Raw genomic sequence first — 12559 nt, 5'->3', positions numbered from 1 at the left:
ATCAGGGGGAGATTATGCAGAAATGAGAACTCCACTCTTGGCATAAAGACATCCTTAATGCAAAGAGCACCTCAGCTTTCCAATAATGCAGCAGCAGACAGGGCCTGTGAAAAAACTCCCTGCACTGCCTTCTCAGGACTGACCTAAGCAGAGAATTGTCTAAAATGATGTAATTAACCTGACACAGGCATAGGGCATGAGCTGAAGGTCAGTGTCTGACCCCCAGTACTGTTACCACAAATTGCAAAAAGCTTTTTTTCTGGGGGTTTGTTGGGGTTTTTTTGAGGACAAGGTTTCAGGTGTCTATAGAAACTACCCCCTACTCTCATTTTTAGTGTTGAGCAGGAAGTTCTTGTAGGTCTCCTAAACTTCTGCATCAGCAATTAAAACACAACACTTTGTTATTGCAGCAGATGGAGTCTTTGAAGGCTTAGAAAGAGGAGGTTTGCTTTGACTTCAGTGGGCATTGGATAAGGGCCCAAAATAAGAATTGTGAAAAACAATTAACAACTGTCAGTATTTCAGTTAGCTGGAAGTATATGTGTACATAAATCACACATGGCTCTCTTCATGGGGCAAGGTTATTCAGCATTCAAAATGGTGGGAATGATGTACCAAACTGTTCATCTCAGGGGTTTTATTTCAGGTTTGCCTCGTGTTGCTTGTGATTAAAAGTCATTACCATCTGCTCAGTAGCCTATTTGAAATGAGATGTTTATCTCCAACAATTCCTAGCCAAGCCAGGATCCAAAACAACCAAAAGCATGATTAGAGTTACTGACTTTATTTGCAACCTTAATAAAGGGGCTCGGTAAATGGCTGAAAGGATGATGTTGCTTTATGCATGCAACATGACCGGTCTAGTAGAGGCAGGCCAAATCCTCCACTCAGGTCACTGGAACTGCACAAAGTAATGCCTCGAGGATCTGGTACAATTATGCTTTAGAGAGAGGAGATAATGGGTAGTAGCTGTTGTACGTGCAAACAGCAGATGAATACTATTGCAGAAGAGGAGAAATCTGTTACTTGCTTGTGCAGAACAGAGATGCAACATTTCCTTCTACCTTCTCCAGGAAGATGCTCATTCCTTTGTGTGCTTTCAGACTGGCGTTTTCTGAGGTAATGCTCACAGACCACAGTGCAGAAGAAAATGTGCTGCATTACAGCGTTTAGATTCAGTAGCAACAGGGCATTTCTGTATTTGTGTTCACTTTATGATTCCAGCTTTATCGTCTGTATCCAAATCAGAGCAAATAATTGCAAGGAGGTCAATCATGGCTCATGTTCTTCCTGTAAAAACAAAGAGTTGCAGCTGTTTGAAAGTTTAGGTCCTAGACGTGTAAACTGCTTCCTTGTCAGCTAGTGGAATTTTGTCTGTTATTGGAACTATCAAAGCCTGAAATACATAGAATTTTTTTTCCTCTAACTGTTCCATCTATTTGGATAATAAGGAGTAGATAAATAACTGTTCAACTTGTTAGTTCATTTGGTCCCATTCAGATGGGCACAAAGCCATAATTCATTGTGTTTGAGTGGTTCTTCTGAACAAAAGTACGTTCTTCAGTATCTTGTTGAACTGCAGCAATTTGAAAAAGGAATGTCAATTATTGCATGCAAGGGAAAGATATTACTACCCATGACATACACTAAACCTAGGTTTGGCAATTTTTGTTAGTCATTCTCCCCATGAGAAAAGGTTCCTAAACTGCAAGTATTTCATGAACAGATTTTTGTATTTTGTTCAGAACAAGATCAGTAGTTAAGGTTTACACCAATTTGGATTTTATGTCTAGGATTTTGTTTATTTTTAGGAATATTTTCTTTCCACCTTCATTCTGGCTTCTCTGGTATTAGAGGGATTATTTTTAATTGAGAATAGTTTAGACAAGGAGAGATTTTGGTTAGCTGATTTAATGCAGATTTATAGTGTCAATTTGAGTTGAACTGGACAGAACATAGTAGGATCGAAATGTTTTTAGCTGTTCCTTCTTTATGTGAAATGCAGTTCTGGCAGTTAGCTAAACAAGAGAACAGCAATTTTTCCTGATAACTGGTAGGTCACAAATGGTGTAGAGCTAGCTATGGAGAAATATGATACAGATATGATTTCAATTGCTCCTTATGGACCCTTTCTAAACATATTGCATTAGTAAGTGAGGACAGATCTATTATGGACTGGGAAGTTACTTTTAATCTCTGATACATGCCCAGGTGTGTCTGTACCGACAGAGGACTAAGCATGGTCTAGAATCAGAAGATTCAGTGATGCTGAGGGGAAGACAAACAAAATAATACATTCTGCAGATCTTTGATATTGTTGTTAATAAGAGTCTCAGTGGGATTCTCAGTTCTTGCTTAAATTTGCAGTTTCTTGTTACAGTCGCTGTCAAAGAAGTAATTTTCCAAGAAGCTGCATCCTAATTAGTAACAACGAAGAACTCACCAGATGCGCATATGAAAGAAGCATCAGGAGGGATTTTTTTATATGGACAATTCAAGTCCAACCTGCCCCTCTGTAAATTCAGAACATAATGTTAAAAGGACCTGGACACCATTAAATCTGAGAAACTGCTAAATGCCATGGCTAGAAAATAAATTCAGCAGTATGAGTTGAGCTGAATTCTGTTTTCTTGAAAAACATTCAATCTTGATTTGAAGATACTGGGAGACAGGAAAAAAAAAAAGATCTGTAGCTTCACTAGTAATTCAAATTTATACCTGTTTTCTCCACTGGCTTTGTACAAATTCAGCATTCAGATAAATGTGTTCATAATCAGCCCTTTGGCGACTTATTCACAGCTTGTGAGCCCATGTATAGACTCTGATTAATGGTTTGTGAGACGGATGCCCAGTGAAGAGAATACCTGAGCTCCAACACCTCAAATGACGGCCTTTCCTCACCTACTCATTTGAGTGAAGGAACAGATTGTACCTACAGAAAAAAGCCACGTTCAACTTCTAACATTAAAGTCACATCAAAGTTAAATAAATACTGTGTAATTTTCTTGACAGGAAAGCTAAAGCCTATGAAGCCCCCGTCTGTGGAGATTTAAGAGCTTCTCTTCCAAAACATTCCTGCACTTCCAGATTCAGTGTGCTCTGGCTTCAGCAGTGTCAGAGCCATTTCCTCTGCACAAACAACTGGGTCGGTTCAGGTCCCTAGCCCACTACTGGAAGCCTGTAGCAAATGCTTAAAGCAAGCATAAGAATGAAGACTGCAAGGAGTTTCCTTCTTCCCTTACACACCCAGCTTCTCATTGTCAGCAATCGGAGGTATTTTTAGCCAAAGCTTCAATGTGGGCTGTTATATTTAACCATTATCAATGAATCTTCCATCGGTTGTCTAATCTGCCTAACTGCTTTGAAGCCATATGTACATTCAGCTTTTGCTCTCTGGCAATGACTTTCTCAAATTAGTTGGAAGTCGTATGAAGGAGTCCTATTTAGTTTGTCCTTTATTTTGAGCTACCTTGACTAGCACTAGGTATCTCCTGATTCTAGTACAATGAAAAATTCGCTCATTTATTTCCTCCATCTCTCTTATGATTTGAAAGGCCTTAGATCATATCTCACTCTCCCCTTGTCTGTCTCTTCTCAATTTGAAGAATCCTATTAAGTCTTTCTGAAGCTTTCTATTTAGTCACTCCTCGGACAGAGGCTATTTGTTGGCTATAATCTTCATTATGATTATAACTATCTTCTCCATCTCTTTTTAGATTTTGCAACATCCTTCTTGATATGGGGTGACCAGTATTTTACTCAGCAATTAAAATATGGCCATGTTGTTGTTTTATAGTGTGGGGTAACAAGACCTTCTGTTGTGCTTTTGGTTCCTTCCCAAAATTCTTAGCACCTGATTAACGTTTTTGATCTCTTTACAAGGTGCAAAGTTTGGTCTCCTGGGCACAGTTGGAGAGCCTCTTTCTGCACCAGTAAGATCACGCAGCATCATTAACAGAGCTGGGGATAGATGGTAGCAGGTGTCTCGGGCCCTCACCACACTTTCCTGACTGCCTGACACTTCACATATTGCCAGTGAAGCTGCCTGATGCCTGATAGCTGTTCTCTTTCTCCCTGCGTGCTCCATCTTCCATTCCGTGGATGCTTTTAGGGGGTCTACTGGACAAGCACACAAGTTATGTTATTGGGGGAAAGAATAATTCTCTGCAGAAGTAGGATAGCACACGTCATTATTTGCTTATTAGTCTTTCCTTCTGGTCTGACAAGTCTTCATACCCTTCCCAAGAATGGCCTGCACTGGGTGACTCACAGTAAGAAAGTAGACAGCCAGCTATAAAGCTTTTCTGCAAAAGGCAGTTAGAAGAAGCACAGAGATGAAGGTTCACTCCACATTAGGGTCTTGGAGTTACAGCCCAAAATGTAACAATTTCTTAAATGGTCTGGTCTACCATAAGAAGAAGGAAATACCTCTCCTCACACTGAAGAAGAGCAGCTGTCCAGAAACCCTACAAAGGGCAATGGCTAAGCATCTCAGGCTCTTCATGCCAAGAAGAGTGGGAACATAAATAGATGATCTCCCCCCAGACATGACCTCAATCAATGAATCTCTCCTCTAACTGGAGAAATCCCCACAACAGTCATCCCACACACAGGCAGAAACTCGCCTTTCTCAACCTAACGCTAACCTGACAGTTTTCTCCAAGCCACCTTTCCTTTGTTCCCTAGGAAGATTCAGTCCTTTTGGCTCTAACTCTTTCAAAGGAAGACACACTCCCCATATTCATCTTCTACCTGATCATTCACCCCTTGCAACTGCTCCTTAGTGTCTGCCTAGCTTAACACCTTCTTTGCTGTGAGAGGCTTGTAAACATCACCAGCCCAAGCAAACAGCTATGATAAGAAGGTCAAAGCTGTGGATTTGCTATCCATTGTCCCAAGAATTAAATTGGAGCTGAGGAGGTGTTTGCTGTGTTCCCTGGCCAGAGGAGTCAGTGGCCATTCTGGCAGGTTTTGCCTGGAAGATAACCTGCTGGCATGAGCACAACCATAGCACACCTCCTCCATCCTCTTCTAGTGGCAGAATCTCTCCCTAAATAAGTGCAAGTAACGATGGATTAGTTCCAATTAATTTAGAAGTGCAGAAAAACAGAAGTAGCCATTGCCTATGGGCGGGGGCTGCCAATTGCATCACTAATGAGAACTCCAGAATCAATAATCAAGCAGCTCCAGGCAGTGAAGTATATTTCTAATGCATGTTATAATACTGTTGACAGAAATTGTTCCATTTGCCATAAATTATTCAACTTTTAATTGTTTAGGCTTTGGAGTCTGTAAAGATGCTAATTGCCAACTGTAAGATTAAATTGATAATGTCTGCTTTTTATTTTCGTAAAGTTGGACTTAAAATCACAGAGGGAAGAAAGACTTTGATTTTACAGATACCTTGTTAAAAATAAGGAGATCAAAAAGATGATGAGTGTTCTGCTTTTTTATTCTGGGTTGTGATCATTAAAATGACATTCCATATTTACCATGTGTGTGTGAACAAAGTAATAAATATTTTGAGCAGCACACATACCTACATCAATATTTCACTCCATCTGGGTTATCTCATCCCATACCTTGATCATGGACAATGAGCAATCCTAAGATGAAACTGTATTTTTGCCTGTCACATCTCAAGTCCTATACTTTTCCTCGAAATAAGAAAGTAAAATGGAGTTGAGTATTTGTCAGTTTTCTGACATTTCTTCCAGGTTTTCATGTATTTGTATCATTGTTTCATTGGCTGTTTTATCTTGCAGGATTTGTAAGGATATTGTCTAGACAGATGGACAAAGAGAAAGTTTGCTTTTTGTAGTAACCACTATGGGGAAATGATAATGAGAAGTTTATTCAGAAATATTTTTGCTTAGAAAAAAGACCCTATTTGCTAGAATTATAAATCTGATATCACCTAGAAAGGCAGTCTGGATTTTTCCACTTTAAACTGATTTCGCTTAATCTGAATCTCTGTTTAAACTGTTTGATGAGGGAAGGAATTACTGTTCGTGGTACCCTGATTCATGTTCTACTTCTGAAAGGAACATCAGTGCATCCAATCTCAAATGTAAAAAAATAAAATAAAATAAAATAAAGAATGTTTTCCTCTGTTAGATGTTGAAAACTCCTTCCTGGAAAGCTGCAAAAAGGCTAAAGTATTTTTTTCTTTTAGCTCAGAAGTTCATTTTGAAGGAGTATTCACTTACACAGCTGAAGAGCTTGATCCCAGGAGTGCTATCTGTTGAAGTCAGTGAGAGGTAAAGGATGCTCAAAATCATGCCCTAATTGCTAACTTGGCTTGAAGGTACGTTCTGTGTCCTACGAAGAAGCCAGTTTACGGCAATCATCCTGTGCTGTAATAAAATCACCATAAGCTGTTGTGGCTGAGACTACCAGTGTATAAATGTAGCATTGAAAAGAGGTACTAAATGGATGTACCGTGTCAATGATATTTTGGCAAATGATAAACAAGAGGTGACCAGAGATGTGCAAAAGATGATCTACTTGAGTTACTGCTTCAATAAGGATACTTTGCTTGAGTATCCTTTTGGTTTAAGTCCTTTTGTTCATAGGAAGGTCATTAAGTTACTTCGGTTCTGGAGTATATTTTTTACTTTTAAATCCAGTGGAGTCTATTTAGTCTTTCTTGATGCTTCTTTGTGAAACATTAATGAGAAGCTCACGCACACAGTCATAGAATTTGTCTGATTACTCCATTTATATTTAATAAGCTTGCTGCTTACACTTCAGAGTAACAACAGAAATTAGATAATGCAATACTTTAGTCCTGGACTGCCCCTAAATTTGGCTCTAAATTATTCATTATACTGGCTGAGGGCAAGAGAGCTGTCGTAACCCTAAATTTATCTAAATCCTACATTGTCTAATTTGTGCCTCTTTGTTGTTATTCCCACTTTAAAAAATAACTAATTTTTATTGAAACTGAAAGCATCCGGTTTTTATCTGCTGCAGATTTATCATCATTCTCTGCAGAAATACTGCAGTCAGCTAAAAAACAAAGGTAATTTAGTTGGACTTGAGCTGAATATACAAAATGTGAGCCCTGCAATCAAGTAAGACTGGGAACATCTCTTTTGTTAAAGTCGTGATTATATTTTCAAGCTAAGACAGTATTTTTTTAAAACTGTCAATTAGACAAGAACAAAGATATTAACCAGCTGCACTCCCACATTTTTAGATTTTTATGGTTTCATTCTATAAACTAAATGTCTCTTTCATATGGGTTATATCCAGAAACACACTATCAGTGTAATATTTTTAGGGTCTTTAAAGTAAATAAACTTGGTAAGGTAAAAGGTCTAATCTAAGCCTAGGTGGCCCTCAAGCAGAGTCTAAAATCATATCTTAAATGTTGGTGGGCTTGTAATCTATTTACCAAAACAAACAGAATCTGTCATACCTTCGGACTCATCGCTGGGAATGTCCCATTCTTAAAAGTCATATCTGAAAACAGGACCACAAAATATAGCTCAGTTCAGATGTATCCCAAGTTTCACAAAAGCAGAAATTTAATAAGAACAGCTCACTTAAGGAGACTTGCATCCTCTGATCTGATCTTCTAGTAGAGATTTCCTGTTCTCACAGGAATGGTTCATAAACTACTTCTGAGTTTAAACCTCTAATGGAGTACATACATATGCCCAGCATCAAATTGGACCAGGTGCCTAGGGCACTGGCTCTGAGGTTCATGTCTAAGTGTTATTGTAGACTACCTGGCTGTCTAACAACATGGGGCAAAACCAGGCTCATGGGGAGAGGTACCAGAGCATTAGTGAAATACCACCATCTCCCAAAACATCTAAGGGGAAAATAAATATTTGAAAATAAAAAAATATGAAAAATAAAGTGGGGTGTAACAAGCAAGAGGAACCCAGAAGCAGTACATCTACCCCCACTTCTTCCTCATTGCCTGCACCGTTGAGTGAAATGGCCCCACTGTGGAAGGCCCCAGTCTGGATGCGTGGCAGCACGAAAACTAGTCACTCATTCCCACACCTCAGCTTGACCAAACAACCTGGTCTAAAAGGCCAAAATGAGGAAATAGCATAGAAAATGTTGTTACAGTGTTCCTAAAATACAGTAAGTCCCCATAGGAAGTTTGGGACCTCTTTGTACTCATTGCCTTTCAGGAGACGTGCGTGCTAATGCATCATTATCATCACCTGTTATTAAGAAATAAAGTAACACATGTAAGAATCGGAGGCATTTTATCACATCTCAAGTGCTGTCTCACTGGAACACTCACAGAGACAGATTGCATATCCTGACAGCAGTCCAAGGGGGAAAAAAACAACTTTGGGAAGGCAACACAATCTAAATTTCTCAGAGTTGAGCCAACAGACAGATGGCAGGAACTAAACGTCCTTAAAAAAATCCCATGGCCGTGGCTGTCCTGGCGTCAGTCTGATACTCTGCCAAACTGAGAGCCCCAGTGCATGAATTGCAAGGAGCTTATAGTTGTTTCAGTCTAAAAAAGCTTAAGGCGGAAAGAGTTGGAATAGATGAACTGCTGCAAATGACGGCAACTTGGAAAGTTAATATGGGAACCTGTCCATTCAATACTGGCAATGGGAGAGAGGGACTCTAAAAGAAATCTGTGATTTGATAGTCAAATTAATACTTAATTTTTCAGCAATAGTGGAACAGTTATTGTAACTGATCCAGCTGCTGGAAACTTACCTCTTGTGCAGAAAACAAGGGCCAGGCTTTTCCCCACTTAAATCCTCAAAAATAAAGCTTAAATTAGATTTGTCTTGGACGTGGCAGTGGCAGATTTATGGAATAGCAGCCTCTCTGCTCTTCATTCACCAGGGCTGTCTGCACAGCACGCACTCCTGGGCAGGTACCAGCTGTGTGGCTGCCCCAGCCACCGACGCTCCTTGTGCCATAGCAGAGTTAACATTTCCTCTTTTATCTCAGATAAATCCCATTAAATAATGCCTTAGCTTTCCCCTGCATTTTGGAGAGCAGGAAATACCAGCTGGAGGAAGAATGAAACCTAGACCAGCAGATTGTATCAAACAAGACTTGTGAGACTTTTTCCGCATTCTTTTAAGTACAGCTTAATGGTTCAGACAACTAAAAGAGGATTTGCTTTCCTCTTCAGAAGGATTCATCCAGATTTAGCTTTAAAGTCCAACTGTTTTAACACTGAAAACTGTGGGCTTTGTGAGATTCAGCAACACAGTGCACTTGCTTTTCCCCAGAAATCTTCGCGTTATCTGACTAGCATAAAACAATAGTGGAGCCAGACCAGATGCTCACAGGAAGATGCTTGGGTATCAGAGAATCACCATCACATCTCCAAAATCAGCTGTGTTTTGTTCTTGGGGTCGGCAGCCAAAGCAACAGCCTTGTATGACGCTGGTAGGCCGAGCTTCAGTTCATAGGCGCACGCTCCTAAATGTTTCTGAAAATCTTCTGAGCTTGTTTCAGAGGTTTCATGGGGCAGGGAACAGATAGAAAGGATGACCTTCCCTCAGAAGCCCTTCCCTCAATGGGTAGAGTTGGCAACGTCTCCCACTCCTAATTCATATTTCCATCTGTCCTCCCATTGAAGGATGAGGGTGAAAACATGCCTGGGGGAAGGCTGGCCACAGAGCTATTATTGGTTTTCCCTGCTTCATTGCTGTCCAAAGTGAGGGAGACATCCCGGCCAGTTACAGGCAGGCAGAAGGGGCTGCAAACACTTATAAACCACTGAGCTTATTAAACTTGCTTTGATCATCACAGTAATCCTGCATCAAAGATGCTGTGTGGCAAATCACTGCATCGCACAAATCACTGCACTGGAGCCATTCCTGGGTGAATATTTTTCTCCCCAAAGCCTGCAACGGAGTTCTTTATTCCACAGTAAAAAGTGAGAGATTGAAGCAAACTATCGGAGGAGTGAGCAAGCTGCGCAGTCTTCTCATTTCCGCTGGGGCCAGCCTTATACAGCCAGTCCAGGCTCAGGGACAAAAGAGGACACTTAAAGCCACTTTTCTACTTTCTGGTTTTGATTGCTGTGTGCTTCTTGCCTGCGGATTCAGGCCTTTGCTATTCTATTTACCCTTCCCAGAAGTGCACTTAGCGATAAATGGAAGATTCGAATTCAGGCATTCACTCTGGGGAAAAAGTAGGTTACAATAAATAACGGTCACAGGTTAAGTCATCCAGGTATTATGTATGCTCTTAATGGATAGCAGAGAAAAATATGCCATAATGCTTGCAAATAACTTTTTTCCCCCCAACAACGTCCATTTTAAATTAGATCTCATGAGAGATTTCAGCTATTTTCTTTGCTTTCAAACACAGCTTCCCTCTGTGTCTCTGACTCTTGAAGTAGAGAGCTGAATTCAAACTGCAGAGAAATCTGTTAGAAGGTGCCTGGAGGTATATGTGGCACAAAGACACAGGAACTTTATCTTCTTTTCTGGCTGCTCTGAACTGATTGTGGGAATTAATGATTTATCTCTTTTTAAAGAACTCCTTGGAGCTACATAGTCTCAAATCAGATAAAGTATACACCATTCCCTGACCAGGCACCTGCCAATTTAGGTTTAGCCTTTAATCTGGGCCCTTCTTGTTTTACAAAGATTTGACTTAAAGAAAAGTTTCTTGAGAGATATCGTCAGTGTTCATCAGTTTTCCAAAACCTGTATGATATTTCTTCTGAGAGCCCTGCTAGCCTGGAATTTTTTTGAGAAGAAAGGAGGAATAGCAGAAATTTACCTTTCTGCTGAGAACAATCCAATACCACACCTCTGTCCTGGGTAGATCCCTTGAACAGTGTGTAGAGCTTGAGCTGGCTCCTGACACAAGGACAAAGTTTGCCCTGGAGAGTATAACAAGAATATTTCATCCTGCCCTCCGGACCAATGTAGGTTACCAGCAGGTACAGAGAAAGCAGGCAGTTCCCTCATTGAACTAACATCTGTTCAAGTCTGCTGCAAACTTACATATCTGTGCAAAAAGGGAGTAAGGGATTGCTCAGAAGCAGAAATACACAACATAGGTCCATAGACAAGTCTTTAAGAGGTCAATACGCATGTTTCTGGAAATGCACCAGAGATGATGTGGCTCAGTAATATTAAATCTGATTATTGACTCCCTTGTAACAAAGTCAGTGGGAGTCATCTTGTTGAAAGCATGTTTGGACTAGATACTTGGCTGATTCATGTCCTTATTTATATGAATCCTAAGTGGGATTTGTTATTTGGGGTAAAAAAGAAACCAAGCGGTTCATTCACATATACAATAAAAAGGAATTCACACACAGTCAGAAGTCTGCCAAATGCAAGGCAGCTCCAGAGAAAAATGGCATTGTAAACCACTTCATAGCTTAAAAGAAAATAAGCTGGGCGTACAACAAGGTAGGAACCATCTGCTTGGCTTCAGTGGGAATTTCCCCAGAGTAATCATTGCAGGGGTGGATAGATCATGAAATAGAGGAATTTTTTTCTTCCTCTCATAATTAAATTTACTGGGTTTCTGCAGAACAGTTCCTGGCACAGAGTAAGACATGTATATATAATACCTTATCATTGTAAGGCTACATAATTACAGTGATAAACAAGCCCATTTAGTTTAGCAGAGTCTGACATTTCATCTGATTGACAGACCTTCATTTGCTACAGATCGTAAGCCCATTTTTTGTAGTCATGTCAGATTTCCCATTCAGCCGCTGCTCCACGCACCAAAATGCCTTTCCCTTCCCTCAGCATCCAAGATAAATACCTGTTTGATGTAGTACCAGCTTTCTCTAGGAAGCTAAAATTTGAAGGGGTGGCCATATTTGCTTCATTCTTCTTCATGACATTCAGACTAAGCAGTTGGCCTTTACACAGGTCTTCTGGAAAGCTGGAGCAGAGAACATGAATCAAGGAGGCAGAGGTCTGTATGACCTTGGAAAAAATTAATATTGTCCTTTGACTGGATGCTTTTGGGCCTGCACCATAAATTCTTGATCAGGATGTAAATTCAGACCTATTCCTACTTTGCTTCAGCTTTGGTATCTGGAATTAATATTGCAGGTAGTGATTCAGTTCTAATCCAACTGGAGTTAAATATTGCTGTCAATCCCGGTACACTTAATTAAGCAATATTTACAGAGCAATTGGATCTTCTGAGAACTACAATATAGTGACCTGGAATTCTTCAAGTCTTTTTCTTTCTTTCTTTCTCATTTCAATACTTTCTTTTGCGTTTCAGCTTCTTTTGCACTGGTAATTTAACACTGTGTCACATTCTCACAGCTGACCTTTAGAGCACAAGAAGCTGGGACCACTGTGTTGGTGCTGTGCTTTTTCCCTTACAGCTTCAAATAATACATACTAGATTTACTTTTATTTTCTATGTGAAATGAAACCAACCTTGAGAGTTACACAATGTCAGAAGGAACATTTTGTTGAATCTTTTTGAATATGCTAAGCTTTATTTTTCAAGTTCCCATGCTAAATGGAAAAGGCCAAAAGAAGAAACAATGATTGTCCAGTATTGTCTGTACTATTAATTAAAAATTAATAAATTACATGTAAAACCAAAGACGAATAAT

This window comes from Harpia harpyja, chromosome 10 (assembly GCF_026419915.1).
Source record: "Harpia harpyja isolate bHarHar1 chromosome 10, bHarHar1 primary haplotype, whole genome shotgun sequence".
NCBI classification, from domain to species: domain Eukaryota; kingdom Metazoa; phylum Chordata; class Aves; order Accipitriformes; family Accipitridae; genus Harpia; species Harpia harpyja.
The sequence above is the reverse complement of the archived record's forward strand: the minus strand, read 5'-3'. Positions refer to the sequence as shown.